Consider the following 17817-nt stretch of genomic DNA (forward strand, 5'->3'; position numbering starts at 1 on the left):
TCCCGCGATGAGCTCTCCTTCCAAGGCCTCCCTATTCAGATTTACCAGGATCTCTCCCTTCTGACTCTACAAAGAAGAAGGGCTCTCCGACCCCTGGCCCTCTTTCTCCAGGAGCGACAAATCAAGTACAGATGGCTCTTCCCCACGGCACTGCAATTCTCCTTCAATGGCTCTCTCTGGAAAATTTCCCACTTGGAAGATGCCGCTAAGATCATGCACCAGGCCTCCCCCGAGGGAGCCACCTCGCCGAGCCCGGAAGCATCGGAAAGCCCTGGGTCAGCCCCTCCTCCCCCTCAACCAAGGCGATCTTCGTGGACCAGAGCCTCCCGAAACTACAGGAGGAGGTAATTAGAACCTGAGCTACCTCAAGTATCCGCCACCGCTTCATCTGCCCAGGCGCCCATCGCCCTCATAGCCAACCTAAAAACATCAGCTTCGGACCTGCACAGATCTACGATCTCCCAGTGCGGCGGGCTTCATCTACGGTTTATGCCCGTTCCAAGGTCCGTTCCATCTTAAAGTCCTTGGATACACATCTTATTCCTTCAGTCTCAATTGGCCCTGTTGGCCAGGGGTGGGGCTACACCCACAATGTTACCCACCGTGCCAGTTAAAAAGTTGGCCTCCCGTTTGGGGGCCTTTGTTAAAACCTCAAGTGCACCACAGGTCGCTTCTAACTCGCCCCTTTGATGGCAACTAATGGACAGCTGGGTATGCCCCCCCCGCCCCCACACCTCCCCGAGCAGGGAGTACCCGGATCCCGACCCTGGAGCGTCAGACGCTGAGATGCCTCTCATGGAATGTTAATGGGCTCAACTCCCCCCCCCCCCCCCCAAGCGCAAATCAATCCTTCAGAAACTACAAGATGAGGAGGCCGGGGTGACGCTACTCCAGAAAACTCACCTCCTCCCGGCTGACTTTGGTCTTCTTCGATCCAGCGCCTATCCACGCCAGTTTTGTTGCCTCAGGAGACACCAAGAAGGGAGGCACGGCGATCCTGTTCCGGAAGGACCTACATCCCCAGATTCTGGACTCCGTGAAGTGCCCAGAGGGCCGCTTCGTGGCCGTCAAATGCCTCCTGCTAGGAGACCTCTACACCTTTGTATCTGTATATGCACCCAACTCGGGGCAGGCGACCTTTTATGACTCGTTGGGCTCCTCCCTCTTGGGCTTTGTAGAAGGCCAAACAATAATAGGAAGGGACTTCAATGGGGTACCAGACCCCACCAGAGACAAATTCCACCCCCCACCCCTGGCGATTTTGCACAGGCCCTCAGCCTCCTGCGCCTCTTCAGAACCCTGGAAGTGGTGGGTACGTGGCGGGCGCTTCACCCCACCGAGAAAGACTACTCCTTCTTCTCCTTCGTCCACCGGACACTTTCAAGAATTGACCTCCTCCTGTCCTCCCCCCCCAAACTCTCGCTTTCCCCAATGAGGTCTCCATAGGCCCACGGATTTTATCAGACCATGCTCCGATAGTACTGGAACTTCGCTCCAGAGCCCCAACGTTAACGCCCCACGCAGATGGGCGCTGTACGACCCGATCCTCAACGATATGTCAATCAGGGACAAAATTGCTACCACCATCAGGAACTTCTTTGAGGAGAACCCAGTCTCAGATACCTCCCCTGCTAACAACAGGGATGCGATGAAAGCTGTGGTTCGGGGAGCCTTGGTAGCCCAAGGGGTCGCATTCCACCGGGACCGGAGACACAACCGGCAAGCCCTGGAGGAAGACCTGCGGTCAGCTGAGGAAGCCCAAAAGATAAGCGGCTGGTCCCCCAGATCTCAACGAGCTCTCCGATCAGCCCGAAAGAAATTGGAGGCCCACTACGCGGAGCATACTGCGCAGCTATTGGCTAAAACCAGACAATTCTATTACGCCAAAAACAACAAGGCTAACATGCTTCTGGTGGCCAAGCTGGCCAAAACGAGATGCACCAACACCATTGCAGGGCTCCGAGACCACCCACAGGGGGTGACTCATTACTCGGAGCTGATGAAACTACAACTAGCTACGGACCACCTGACCCACGTCATGACGGCACCTCCACGTGATCAATCCAAACAAAAAGCATACCTGCGAAAGGCCGCCCTGCCACACCTCGCCGACTCCACGCGAGAGCAGTTGGAGGCTCCGATAACTGACGATGAGGTCAACAAAGCTATCAAGGCTCTCAAATCGCGGGCCCCGGGCCCAGATGGGTTCTCTCCCAGGTTTTATAAAATATTCAGACCCCAACTCATCCCCCACTTGGTATCTCTTTTCAATTAATTTAAGGGGTCGGGTTCTGTCACCCCCTCATTGCAAGAGTCTATAACGGTCCTCCTTCCTAAACCAGGGAAGGACCCGAGAGATCCAGCCTCGTACAAACCCATCGCCCTATTGAATATTGATGCCAACCTGTACTCTAAGATCCTGGTTAATCGGCTATCACTCATTCTCCCGGACATTATCTACCCCGACCAAACTGGCTTCATTCTCCACCGATCTGCGGGGGACAATATCCGGCGGACCCTGAACCTGATAGACATTTCCTACCGTAACTCCCAGGGTCTCGCCCTAATGGCCCTGGATGCAACCAAAGCCTTCGACAGAGTTGACTGGTCATTCATGGAATGCACCCTAGAAGCTTTTGGTTTCGGCCCGACGTTCCGGTCCATGGTCCTAGCCAACTATAAGGCCCCTAAAACCATCCTGAGGATCAATCTGGCCCTCTCGGCCCCGATCCCCATGTCCTGCGGGACAAGACAAGGCTGTCCGCTATCTCCCCTTCTCTTCGCCCTCACAATGGAGCCCTTCGCCCAGAGGATCAGGCAGAATGAACTTATCAAAGGCCCGCAGGTGGGCCCATCTCAACATTAAATCGCCCTATCCGCGGACGATGTTCTGTTAACGCTCTTAGAAGCCAGCACCTTAGCGAAGCAGGCCCTAGCCGAAATAAAGAACTTTGGGGAGGTCACCGGCTTTACTGTCAACTTTGCCAAATCAGTGGCCCTAGGAGTCGACCTCCGATCGGAGGAGAGGGAGGCGCTGACTAGACTGTGCCCAATTAAGTGGTGGGATCAGTCCATCCCCTATCTGGGAGTTCACATTCCAGCGAACCCGAAGGACACCTACCAGGCGAATTTCCCCAGATTATTTTGTGAACTAGAGGGAGACCTGAAGCGCTGGACCACGCAAGAAATCTCATTAATGGGCCGGATCACAGCCACCAAAATGAACTTGCTTCCGAGATTCCTCTACGCCTGCTCCTCCCTCTCCGTCCCCGTTCCGACTCCGGCCCTTCAAGACCTACAGAGGAAAATGTCAAAGTTTATATCGAGCGGCAAGAAGGCCAGGATCCCCCACAGGACCCTGATTGGTAATGCCAGGCTTGGAGGCCTGGGGGTCCCCGAGCTACAGGCTTATAGGGCAGCGGCGCAGTTAGCACACATCCACGCCTGGCAAACGAGCACAGCTCCCCCAGATGGGTGGAACTCGAACAAGCTCAACTTCCGCTCTCCCTCCGGTTCCTCCCACACATCCAGCCTCCCCTCAGGGAATGCTGGAAGAATATTCTGCGGATGACGAGACGCACCCTAAGCTCCTGGGACTGGGCCTTGAGACTGAAGGGAATCCCGAGAGGCCAAAGCCCGCTCTCACCGATCTTTCATAATCCAAATTTCTCTCGGGGGGGGGGGGGGGCATCCCTGTAACTTCCAAAATTGGATAGATGGGGGCCTCGAAACTCTGGAACAGCTATACTTTGGGAATAAACCCTGTACCTTCGAACAATGCAAAGAGGTCTTCCGGCTCCAGGAAGGGGATAGATTTACGTACTGCCAGCTCCGCCACTGGTGCTCCCATCCTCAGACCCTTCAGACGGCCACCCGCCCCCCCGACGTCCCTTGAGCTAACCCTCGGAGACTTACCAGCCAGAGGCAGGACCTCAACCATATACAGATGCTTCATGGGGGACTTTCTGGTGACAAAGACTCGATATATGGCCCAGTCGGAGGCGGACCTAGGTCACCCGATTGACAACGAAACGTGGGTAGATATATGGACCCGCACCCACTCCTCTTCCTCCTGTTTCGCCAATAAGGAATGTGCCTACAAACTCACCCTGCGATGGTACTTCCCCCTCCACTCAGACTTCACCACATGAATCCACAAGTGGATCCCTCCTGCTGGAGGGGCTGCGCTCAGCCGGGCTCTTTTTTTCACATGTGGTGGGCCTGCCCCAAGATCCAGCAATTTTGGACTAGGTGTCTCTCGACCATCGAACAGATTACCGGGACCGCCGGAAGTTTAATGCAGCCTTTTAAGAATTTTAAATTGTAGGAGTCGAAATTTAGAGTTCAGTTACACCTCTCTAGTTAATCAGAGGTCAAACATTCAAGTTGCAATGTACTTGCCAGCCATAAAAAGTCACTTGCCGCCTCAATTATATACATACACAGCGCACCATTTATTACTCGCCAAGCGTCAAATATCAGACAACGGCTAGTGCAAATTTAATTTGCCCCCTGAGTTAAGTAAAATATTTTTTACCATTGTAATTTAGCAATCTGCTAAACTAAACACCATGTGGAAAAACATTTGTAAGGGTATTCAGATATATGTTGCTACACTAAATTGTCTAAGGTTGAGACCAATCTCCTGCAGTGGATAGAATGATTGGTTTATGTTGTACAAGGAAGGGAAAGAGGGACACTGGGCTTTAAATACCACATGCACGCAATAATTCAGAAAAATTGACATTGCGCAACTCCGAGTCTTATCGATCATATCTGTCAAAAGAAATGAACTGGGTGTTCGTGAACATATCACCAAGTATGACTGTATTAGCTTCCTGGCAAGATAATTGAATGTCTCTGTCCACGGTGGAGTCAATATCTGGGAGCCACCATAGTGAAACATCTTCCTCTGGTATTTAAATATTTTATTTACTTTTATCAGAAATACAGGGCTGACTATATTTCATTGCTTACATTTTAGATGTACAAATTCATTTCTCAACTGAAAATATTAACAGCATGATTCTCTTATTACACAATTTTCCTCAGCTATGGCAATTCATCATGTGGGACTTCGATTGTGGGATGTGAGGTGGCTCATGTCCCATGGCTATGGAATGGTGAGCGTGGGTCAGGAGAGGACACGCATTTGACAGTTCCCATGAAAGCTTGCCTGCATATCCTGTCCATGGAGGTGTCCCTACAAAGCCCTTGTTTTGTGGCCTGACATAGATAAAAAAAAAAGAAAAAAAAAAAAGCCACAAAGAAAACTGCAACATTGTCTTGCACGATGTGGGGCACGTTCTTGTTTTTTAATAGGATCCACATGTGCGTCCACTAGCCCTCCCAGTTTGCTGACTTTTAGTGGACTACGATCACGTTTCTTGCAACCAGAAACATGGTTCTCAAGATAGGCAATGGCCTGGTGTAAGTGTGCCCGCCAACCTCAGAAGTCACCCAAGGGCCAAATTGTCAGATTTATTGGGAGAGGCCCCTTCATTATATGGTTTACAGTGTGCACTACCTCTGTCTAGTATAGACTACGCTTGGGACAGTGCTACCATATGTACATGTAGGTACCAGACCCCGGCACTCACGCCACCACAGCCCCTCGCCGCTTCACCATATGCTTTCTTCTGTCAGGGGGCAAGGTTACCTCTCGCCAAGAACTTTAAGCCCTTTTCTGCATATGGCAGGCACACTTAGGGTGAACCTTCGCAAACCCCTCCACATTCCCCTCCAGGTTTCCCTGGGGTTCTCTGAGATGGCTCTTTATGCCAGTCTTGTTCATATGAAGGGCAGCACTTGTTTTGCTTGCCACATAGACACGCGTATAGACAGAATATTAGTCCCAGGGAAGTGCATGGGGTGAAGATGCTTCTTTCAAACTCTGTGTGTGGTCACGTTTTTGTGTACGTTTGTTCTACCCAGTGCCTCAGCTGCCAGTAGTGGAAACGCATTTTCTCATCACTCTCAAAGGTGGACTTTCATGCCAAATTGGATCGTTTGCAGGCTTGTTCGGAAAAAAGGGATACATATTATGCTGTGGAGTATGGATAATGAACAGCGGGCCTGGTAAGACAGTTGATCACAGATCAGGCGACTTTACTGATGAAACAGTTAATAGCAACAGCAAGAGACTGTAAGTGTGGGTTGAATACAAAGCACACGCTTCCACATAATTTAAGGGCTGGTGACAAGTGACAAAAGCAGACACTTGCTTCAGATAAGATGGTTCCTTGAATGGATAACGCACATGTTTGGCTTTGGGGAAACGCGATGAACAGGAAATCGTAGCTTCCCCTTTCTTGCAGAGAAACCTAACTGCAAGTGGCAACTTCCTGTCTTAAACGGCATGTAGCAAGGTCAAGAGATGCCTTTTACACCCCAGGAAACACCAATAGACCGTCCTCACCAATAAGCAGATGACAGGCTTTAGTCCTGTGCTGCCCCAAAACCCATTGAATGCAATGGAATAGTCAGTGAACAACAGATGCGACACATCTTTACAGTGTACAGATCGAATACTGTATGTTCAAGCAAAACAAAGGAACACTCTCAAGCAGTAGGCCTTAACCTTCCAGGTAGCGGAAGTGGCGCACGCATGTTAGACAGACTAAGTCCAGTCTTAGATATAAAGCACAGGCAGACGGGGGTTCAGAGAGCAGTCGGCAGACTCGGGTCTTGGGGGCTGGGAAGAGATTGGTCATCACAGATCCCAGAGCAGAAGCGAGAGAAAGATAAGCAAGTCCCGACAGACAGGAAGCCGTGGTCAGTTTGTGTGCAACATATCTTGTCCTACAGCGTGAGTTGAATGTGGAAGTCTTGGTGTGTGCAGTTTGAGACTAAAGGTGTTTGGTATGTTCCACCACTCCATAGCATAGCTGAACATAGTATAAATCCCTGGTCACTCAAGCCGCTAAACTAAAAATGATCACATGTTCTTTTCTAGATAAATGTAAACCACGCTCTTCGCTTGCATAGCAGTCCTGTTCATATGTATGGTAATGTTCTATTTCGCAGTTGCTTTTGGCATCGCATGTGCAATGCAAATTAGAGCTTGTAGAAGAAAGATGAACCTATTATCCTCATTGTCAATTGCATTATTCTGAGTAAAGCTTCATAATGGTGTCTCTGAGTCCAAAAGAACTTCACAAAGTTCCTGGTTGTATTTGTTAATTTATGCTAATGAGCACAAACACTCAAGAAGGCTGTCCCAAGGGCTATGTAACCTCCTAGGGGTGCGTATTATCAAAAAACATGACTTCTGATTCCATGTCCACTTCCCACAGCCTCAACTGAGGTGGAGGGGAGAGGCAGGAATCGAGCTTGACGAAAGGCAATTAAGTCAGTTCACAGCTGCCTGTTCTCCATTTTGAGAGGGACGTTCAATCATAGGCTTGTTTGAAATGTCTGTGTTGAAATGAACGTGGGTGATGGTGGGCGGAATGAGAAGCCTTTCTGATGAAAATGCTATCCCATATCTTCAGTGTTTCTGGTGGTTGAAATCTCATACATACTCAAGGCCCTGTTCCCTCGTGGGAGCCAGGGCATATACCTGAAGGGTCTACCAGCCACCACCTTCTCGAGGCGTTTCCAACTCGTGTGAGAGTTAACCCAGTCGTGGATGGCTCTTAATTGTGCAGCTTGGAAGTGGTTCTTAATGTTTGGGAGAGTAAGGGAAACCTCCTCTATCCGTCGACCTAAATAAGGTTGTCTTGATTTGGAATTCCTTTGATTGTTCCCTCCATTCTAATTAATGTTGCTAGGGGCTCTACCACCAGGGCAAACAACAAGGTCGAAAGGGAACACCCCTGTCTGGACCTGCCGGACAGGACAAACCCTGGCGAAAGGAGCCCATTCGTGGTGACTCTGAGGGCGAGGAATCTAGGGAGAAGACCCTCCACTCGGTTAAATCACAGCACTGAAAAATGGCAACTCAATGCAGTCGAACACCTCTGCGTCAAGGCCCAGAAGCATGACCAGTTTGCACGTTTTGTGGCCTATGTCAATCGGCCCTATGATCTTCTTAATGTTATCCCCTCCCTGCCTTCCCATAACAAAACCAGCCTGGTCCCCGGCCACCAATACCGGAAGCACCATATCTAATCTGCTAGCAAGTATTTTGGCGTAAATCCTTCTGTGTTAAAAACCGCGATTGGGTGGTAGAGTATGATCCTTCCCCTCCTTGTGTATCACAAAGATTTCGGCATCTCCCATGGTGTGGGACGAGGTTCCCTGCGTGAATACTATATTGAACAGGCTCCGAAGGAGGGTTCCAGGCCATCCAAAAGTTGCTTATAGAAGAGTGCAGAAAATTTATTGTAGAAAGGTTCACTTATGAATACGTTTGTGAATCCCTCCCATAGGTCCTTTTGCCTGGAAGATAAACAAATATGGAGATTCCTTCCCAGAATGACAGTCATGCAGATACGTTTATTGGCATGAAAAACCAAACATTCGAGTGGAGAGAGAGAGGCGACATGTGTTGCTAGGGCTCTCTGTCTTTATTTACAATGGTCTATGCTTAAATACTATTATTTCAGCTGTGCTAGCACAGCACACAAATAACACAGCGTGCTGTTTGAAAGGTAACTTCACTGACAGGGTAAACAGAAAGTTTTGATGAGTAAATAGATAAATAAAAATAGACATGCATGGGGAGGGTTGACATGCTTTTCTCTATCCTGAGCCTAAGCCCAGTGGGAAAGATCAACACCTGTTGGCATTTGTGCATGCTATTTTGACTTCAATCTATTTCCTAGCTTAGAAAATAGTGCATGTAAACACACATAGAAGTCATTTGGACTACTGTTCGTGGACCATGGCAAAACTGTTGTGTGACATTTTTTGTAGAGCAAGAAATGGTGTTCATTTTTTTGTAGAGAAAGAACTGGTGTTCGTTTAAAGTGTATTTCCACAAACAGCCCTTCAACCCTTTGAACATCGGTTCTACTTAATATTAATGATAAACAGGTTGGGAAGGGGAAGGAGACTCAGTACTAATGTTAATAGCCATTATTTCTTGTATTGCTACATCTTGCATTATAAATGCATTACTAACTGACACAGATGAAACAGGAGGTTCGAGCAACCGGGCAAGTGCCTGGAAGCAAACGGGTAGACAACGTAGAAGAAAACAGACGCCTAAGAAAACAATCATTAAGAAAGTACCAATTTTCCAGCCAAAAGAGCTGATGATGGACCAAAGGGAGCTGGTAAGATCCCATGTGCCAGTGGGCATGTGGGCTTGTTCAGAAATACCATGCAGTTTCTTTATTGTTTCACAAACAGAAGTGAGGTTTCGGCACATAGATACAGCAATTTCATACCCTTCCCTTTTCTGCAAGCATCATATTTTAAACCAACCTATTTTGCAAGGCGTACCGACGAATTCTACAGTGATATTAATCAATATTTCAGTGGTGTCATTAATAGTTATTTCTAACAATCTAGCCAGGTGACGGATATCCCTAGAGTTTTTGGCAGGGCCATACCAAGGGATGTTTGCTTTAATGAGATCACCAAATTTCTGTGAATAAGTATTGTCCCGAATAACAGTTCTGCAACGCCTGGTAGGGTTGTTAACAAAAGGGGGTCTAATGGATATGGCTGGAAATAGAATCCTAAATGACCACAGCTACTCCCATGTGGACGTAGCCAAGTCTAAGCGTTAGGCCCACAAATGAAGTATTCTGAGTCACCAACATAAAAGGGAACTTGGCCGTTATCTCTAGGAATGGTGAATGTTATGTTGCAGTTGGTGCTATATCCTAGAAACATTGTTATCAATACAGATGGCCCATGTTATGTTGGATGCCCAGAGATCCAGGGAAGGGATATAAAATGAATGAGGGTTATTATCCAATAGTTGTGTAGTAGGTAGAACCGGGGATGCTGCAGTTACTTTTGGCTCCTTGGAGTACTGAGTACTTGAGAATGTTAATAAAGTAGAATTAGAACACATCTAATACACATTTAAACACAATTGTTCATACAAAAAAGGTAGCTGCTGGTTCCCATGCGGTAGCTCCTGCCTACTGGGTGATTGATGCCCAACACCCAGTAGATGGTTTTAGCTCCCGCTTCTTGAATCTCAATATCGAACCCTGGAGAGTAAATGCATTTTCATGAATAAAAATATTTCTCCTTCAAAAGACAGTAAAAATTATCTAACGCCCATCTAATGTGTGCATTAAGTTAAACCTATTTAGAAAACATTTGAAACAATACAAGAATTGCATAACAACAATGTTTGGCTTAAAGCATTGTAGAACACTTGTGGTTAAAGTTCTCCAAGACAAGTACCAACACCCCACTTCTGGTCATAATCGCTTTCAAAACCAGTGTTAATATTATCCATTTTACACAAGTTATCAAACCCCATTAAAATTAAAAATGGGGTAGGGCCTGGAACTCAAACTTGTAAATAGCAATCACATAACTATGAGCTATCTGGTCTGAACGTGACTAGCTATTTACATGTATAAGGGGGCGGTGCAGCAGAATTGTAACATTCCAGTACTTTAGCTATGCTAATAATGCATGGTGTGGATCTCTGTTGAAACACCCCTTGGGAGGAGGGTAGGGATCTCGTGCATAATACACACTATTACAGCAGACCACCATCCCTGAAAGCCTGCTCTGATTAATGTCCAATCTGCCCCTTTCTGAAACACTCTCCTAGACCTATTTATACAGAAACGGCCCTTTCTGCAGGTGTGTGGGCTGGGTAGCTAGATTTCCTTGTTGGAGACTGTTTTGTTGAGGCTTTTTTTTTTTTTTAGACCATGCCCGACTCTTGCGCTTGACGACTTCAAAGGTGTTTTTCACAATCGGAAACCAGTAAATATGGAAGTATGGAATCCTGTTAGAAGGGGCAATAAGCATTTCAAAACAAATGTCTGCAGCGCAGCCTGTAGAGGAAATGCTCATGCAGTCACTGTAGTGTAGTCTGCAGAGGAGATGCTTGCCCAGAAGCCTGGTACTGTAGTACAGCATGCACGCGAGAAGAGATGTTCACCCTGAAACAATTGTGCCTGCAATCTGCAGGGTAGATGCTGACAAGTTACTGTAGAAGCGAGTGAAAGACCATTGACTTTATTGCTGCGCGTTGGTGACATTCTTAATAATAGCATCTCTCTAGTAGGAGCCACCCGTTGGGAACAGTTTCTTGAGATCATCCTTTACTTGCATCAGGATGAATTCGGACAATGAGGCATCGATTACAATCACTCTTTCTCGTACACATTTGAGCAGATATGTACTCTGGTCACAGACATGGGTCAGGAATGTTTTAACAAAGAAAGTATGACTTTACTATCTGTTGGTTTAGCATTACTGGTTCAGAATGTTCTAGCTCACATTAAAAGCAGGGTCTATTCATGGAAATTCTGGTCACTTTGCACCACTCGACTTTTTACACACCAATACCTCAGTTTGTCTGGCAGCAGCGTCTCAGCTCATCAAAGCAACAGCTTCGTCACCTCCTTTTCTGAGAGCTTGCAGGAACACACTACAATCCTGCAATAAGAGAAACCTTAAAGAGGCAGCACAAGCCTTCTCACACTGAATGACAGGCCCTGGGGATCACTTGGAAAAAATAGAACAGGTTTCATTGCCTCTTGGAACCTGCAAGAAAAACATTGTTTTCTCTGCTTTTCCAGATGATCCCTGTACCACGATGGGGACCTTTTTAGGAAAGCTCTGGTGACTTTTCATGCAGCTGTACTGGAAAAAGTGTGTGTTTTTTCGGCGCAGCCCTGGACACCGCTATGCCTGCTGTGAAACCATGTGCACAGCAGTTTTTGCTAACGGGCATGAAGATGTGCTTCCCCTCAGCCATCCCATTGTCTACAACCCAGGGATAGATCACCAGGGCACAGTAAAGGAAAGTGAAAACTGGGGTACACTTTCCCTGGCGGAAATTAACAAAACGGTGCTGCCATTAGCACTCTGTGTAAAGCTAGGTGCAACTGTGGGCGGGGGAGAGGTTAACAGTAATACTTGCTGCAGCTTCATACTGTTTGAAGGCTGACTTGTGACCTATACCACTGCTGTAGTGCATATTAAGCCGCCTTCTCTGTAGCCCTTGACTTAACCCAGATCAGTCAGCCTGGTTGTAGTGTTGCTGTGTCTGCAAATAGCATTGTTTCTTGTTAAGCTGCAGTGGCACAGTGCCACCTACTGGACAAAAGAGGGAACTTCACAAACAACTGATTTGTGTTGCTACGTAAATGATGAGCAAGAAAATAATAAATGTGGTGTATGCGCATGATTTAAATGCGTAAAATAGCCCAGTACGCACCTTATATAGGAGCTGGTAACAATCAAGTTTCTGCTAATTAATTCACAATGATAATGCTGATCAGTGGGTAGAGTTGCCATAGTCACATAAGGAAAGGGTACAGATGTTGATTTTTATCGACAGGGGCCAATGCATATCGCTTAATACAAAAGCACCAAGTATTACAAGCAGGATCCAAAAACACAAGAATAGATTGCACAATCTCGAATTATACCATTTTCTGTCAGTGTGCAATATATCATTTTGGTAGGGCAATTGCCTGTTGCCACGAGGAGAGCAATGGAGAGGCATGGTCAGTGTATCCGTGGTGGTGAAAAATGTATATGTATGTTTTTTTGGAGTGACGAAGATACCTCACCCCCAGGTAGACTTTTAAAGATGCCAGTCTTGACCACCGTGGTAGCTGCTCTCTCCCGAGAGTGTTCCCAAATGTTCTATTTGTAGAATTTCTGAAAAACGCTCTTGGTCTCCGATTATAGCGGGGCCCCTCTGTTGGTCCTGCAACGTCTTTGGGGCACAATCCAAGTTCCTTTTTTCCAGCTGAAGTTTTTGCAGAAGAAAAAAAGAGTGGTGCAGCAAGTTTGGGAGGATAGCTCAGGGGCAACGCTCTCGCCTTGGAAGCAAACATGAACTCGGCCTGACTTAAGACAGCTTTTCATATCACATGCGGCCTGTAAGCCATTGAAGCAATGCAAGATGTTCTTCAAATATACAGCACACTTTAACACAGAAGGTTAGTTTGCGACACTGGCTGAAAAAATATTCATAGGCTCTGCAAGATCAGCCAATGTCCAGGAAATTGTCCTTTCCTGTTCTGGCAGATGAGCCAGCTCAAGGTATAAATTAGTTTAAAAAAATTAATTAGCAACGTTTGCTAATTAACATTCTTTTGACCCATTTGATTATCAATTTTGTACTGCTATTGTTGTCACCAGACGTTATTTGTACCCAAAACATGAAATGAGCAACAATACAGCAGTTTTACGTACCGCTGAAATAGGAGTCAGGCCTTGGATTTCTTTTACAATTCAGCTAGACCTGCAGGTCGGGTAACTTGGTTTCCCTATTCAACCTAAGAGAAATGCACTCGATCCATAGCAATGGAGGACAACAAGCTTTAAATGCGATTTGTGTACAATGGTGTATCTCACTATAAACCTGCTTTGTTTGTCACACTGCTGCCACCCACAGGCCAGCCATGCACTGAAATTGTTTGACCTTTACTGCAAAGTAAATGTTACATAAAAGTTTCAAACATCTCTTGCAAATGCTACTCTCCTTTCAAAAGATGTAATCGACTATGCGAGTGGCCGCAAAGACTTTGCAAGTCACAGCGGAGTGTAAAATGTAAAAGGTTAGCTGCATGAATGGACACAAATAAGTAGATATGACAAAGTCTCTAAAAACAGTTTGGCCAGCTGTCTCCTGCAGGTGGTACTATATAATGCGATCAATCATAAAGCAGAGTGAGCTCTGGACGCTAATCACAGTGATTGGTATTGTAATAGATCTGTAATTGTACAGATTGGATGGAACTATTGATCACTACTTTGCATAAGCATCTAGTTCACTTTGTGTATTCATTATGTAAGAGGCAAGAAAGGGACTAAGCAGAGTGGATTGCAAAGCAGGCAAAGAACTGGGCAAACTAGATGGAATATTGTCGTTTGTGGTCATCTCAATTTCAGGGTACCTGGTATAAAGCAACTGGGATAATATTTAGAATGTCAAGGATTATGGGTTCACTCATGGGTTGAGCACCAGTTGCAAGATGTATGTAACCTGTAGGTTACAGAACTAGGTTTGCCATCAAATGCATTTGATCATTGGATCAGGTACATTTTCAAAAGTGTTCACTCATCAATATGATGCATCTTCCCCCAACAAAATGAAATGTAGTTGACACTATGACATTTAGATACACTAACCTAAACTTTACCGTAAAGCATGGAGCTGATGCAGTGTTTTACTATATCAATACTTAAATTATGCATTATGTAACAACCTACATTTTAGGGATGGAATTGCATGACTGTCTTTTAAAAAAATATATAAAGTTGACGCATACTGGTCTTTGCCAGACAGACTATACAAAGCTTAATAAAAGTAGCATCCCGATTTATTTCTGGTTTGCAATTATTTGAAAAAGAAATTCTTGCCTAGCACTCCCACCCATTCATTTGGCATTTAAGAGTGGAGGAGATGATTCCTGCTGCACTTTCTCTCCATTAGAACTTGCAGTGAACAAAGAAAATTGGGGGAAGAGAGCACAGAGCGCAAGAGAGGAATGCAGGGCGAGCTGTGCTTTTATTGAAGAGGGCAACTTAAATAGCTATCCTTGATACCCAAGTGCCCATTTGATTAGCAAACTGAGAGAATTGCATAGCAAATTGCTATGCAACACTGCTTATTTTATGCCTTGCAGCCACAAAATGACAGCTAAGAGTCTGTTCTAAATGCACACCAGTAGGTGTTAGCTTTGACTTCACACCATTAGGTGCTATCTGAGAGGAGCCGTGTGACACATCTGATAAGGATTTGCAAACAGAAACATTGTGCACATTAGCACAGTTAAAGCGCACTGGGTGCCATACAAAGTACCGAGTGACAAGTGAGAGAGATGACTCTTGATAACAGATAGCCGACTAATATATTAGCCCGCAGAAGCATACCATGCATAATGCTGCAGAGCTTCACATATATAGTGAAGGCATTTAGCAAACGGGTGCAGAGATCTCACTGTGAGGTGCAGGAAATGTAGTCTTACATAGGAGGCCTAACTCGAACGAACACAGTGACACACTAGCTCTATCCCTCACTGTTCCAAATAGCAGATATGATGAACGCACACGTGCAGGGAAACAATGTTACTTGATACATATAAAGCCCAGCATAAAAAGGGGGGATAAAAAGGAAGCCCAGCGGACTAGCCAGTCCATTCCAGCCGGAGTAGCTGGGGAGGGGAGCGATGTAGCAGCAGCTTAGGCGCGAAACAGGCAGGCACAGCTAAGCAGAACTCGTCAACCCAAGAAGGAGCGGTTTCATTTGAAGCACACTCCGCTTTAACCGTGAGTGACAGGTAGGGCATGCTCTGTGCTTGGAGACTATTGGCGTATACTATAGTGTAGCATGGCTTAATGAGAGAGTAAGGTTACCCATGCTGTTAAACTAAAACCACCACTTGTTCTATTATTTATCTATTCATACATGCTCTTTGCCAACATGGCAATCTTGTTCAGAGTTGTGATGTTATGTTATATCTTCTTTTGCTTTAGCTTGTGTAATGAAAATAAGAACCCACAGAAGATAAGCGGTAATATTAAATGCATTAACATGATAACTCCTGTGTCAAGTGTGTGATTCGGAGTAATGCATCGGAGTGTTATCTCTTTGAGTCCAAGAACTTTACAATTCCTGACTGTATTGGTTTAATCATGTTGATGAGCACATGAACCTAGGCATGCCCATCTTTTAGCGCTGAGACACAGCCTAGGGTGAGTGTTGACATAAATGACTGATGACCAGGGGTCTGTTTTCACAGCCTCAAATGGGGTGGAGAGAGGCTCATGGTCACGCCTAATCATAGGCAATCAAGTCAAAGCAAGATGCTGCAGAGCAACATAGGGTCGATCCCCGGGTCCATGCCTAGAAGCCTCTGGGTATTAAGCGCATTATAAGTAACCAATTACAATTACACAGCCATCCTCCGGCTGTTCGTGTGGCAGAAGGGGTAGAAGGGCTTTCTTCACATGATTGGCATGAATCCAGTTTCTGTGCACGTCACACGTTACCACTGTTTGGGTTGTCAGGAGCACCTGCAGCAGCCCTTTCCACCTGGGTTTGCGACCAGAGGTGCGTTGAAAGTATTTGGTCAGTACCCAGTCCGCAGGCAGAGTGTGTCCCGGGCCCTCCAAGGGTTGGCATAGACAGTCTTACATGTTTATTATGAATAATAGAGAATGCTTTAGTAAGCTCCTTACAATAGTCAATCAGCTTAGGATAAGCTATATCTGAAAGTTTCCTTGGGTGAGGCGAGCTCCACACATTGGCTGGGTGGCCTATAACAACCTGATAGGGGGCAAACCCACTCTAGAATGTGCAACAGTTGTCATAGAGAATAAAGCTATAGTGCTGCATTACAGCGTTCTAGTAAACATGCCGCCTGTGGGTGATATATTGCATGACACCTTTGCTTTATACCCAATGCCTGACATACCAGGTCCATTGTTTTATTGACAAAAGGAAACCTATTATCACTATATATTGAGTGGGGCAGACCATATCTCGGAAAATATTCAAGGGTTTTAGCTGTACTCAGTGCAGAGTTATTCCCTCAAGGGAAATGCCTCTAACCATTTACTGAACATACAGACAATTACCAAAACATATTTGTATTTCTGACAGGGAAGCAACTCTATGAAATCCATTTGTAGGGCTTCAAATGGGAATTCTGGGGGAATCAAAATGAGCTCTTGGCGCTCTTTCTGCTTTGCCAACATTATGTGTGACACATATAATGCACTGTTTACAAAACGCTATTGCTGGTTTGCGAATGTTTGGGTTATTCCCAAGTGTATGTAATAGATTATGAGATTTTGGCAGTGGTGGACAGTTGGTGTTAGGCGCCCTGACGGGAAATAGGGTGTGTTATGGGGCTGCAAATGGTAGCAGGTTGTAGTCACCCTGCCAAGGTCCCTACGTCAATGGAAATGTTAAGAACGGGTTTGCTACCATTAATTGCGTACACAAACACGGTTATTAAAGCTCATTGAGCATTATTTAATGCAGATCAAAAACAGCCAAAACCAGCCGACACGTGTTTCGAGCTTCAATGCTCTTCTTCCAGGCTGCAAAATTATATCCAGAAGTTTTGCAAGTATACATATTTGACATAATCATATGTAATCAACCAAATGCAGCAAAACAATCGGGCCCAAAGGGGGAGTGGGGAGGCCACGATAATATTAGATATTGGACAGAAGTAATAAGTACCCAACACAATGAATCCAATATGCATTGACAGAAATAACCAATAATTAAAGAAACACCACATATTGATTAAGAAAATTCATGAAAAGGATATGGAGTATTGGCAATGGAATTAGCCAATCGTTGAGGTCAATTTACACACATAGTGAGAGAAAACAGAAGATAAAAATAAAATGAATAAGAAAATTATGGTAGTAAGAGCAATCGTGTATGCTCAACCATGGTCACCCATTGTGCAATATGATTAACCAGCAATTTTACCCCATCCAAAAAAGTGTAAATTACCCTGTAGGTGCTTGAAACAGGAAACTAATAAGGCAACATAAGGGGGAAATAATGTATCAGCATGCCGCAGTAAAAACACCTCGGGCACATTATATATTGAAGAATTTGTAATTCAACTAAATGTTGTGCAAATCATGAGTAATTAACTGGAATAGCCTTACCTATGAAGTAATACGATTTGAAAAATTATATATAAGGTGCATTCACCGGCTCCACTGCAAATATAATAATTA

The 17817-nt window shown here is 45.6% G+C and overlaps 1 protein-coding gene across 6 annotated transcripts in view; it reads left to right on the forward strand.

Annotated features, from left to right (window-relative positions):
- The window catches only part of FER (FER tyrosine kinase), a 2139903-nt gene that overhangs the window by 45860 nt on the left and 2076226 nt on the right, over positions 1-17817 (forward strand). The window lies entirely within an intron of this gene.

Source organism: Ambystoma mexicanum, chromosome 6p, assembly GCF_040938575.1.
Source record: "Ambystoma mexicanum isolate Mex_15411 chromosome 6p, UKY_AmexF1_1, whole genome shotgun sequence".
Taxonomy (NCBI): Eukaryota; Metazoa; Chordata; class Amphibia; order Caudata; family Ambystomatidae; genus Ambystoma; species Ambystoma mexicanum.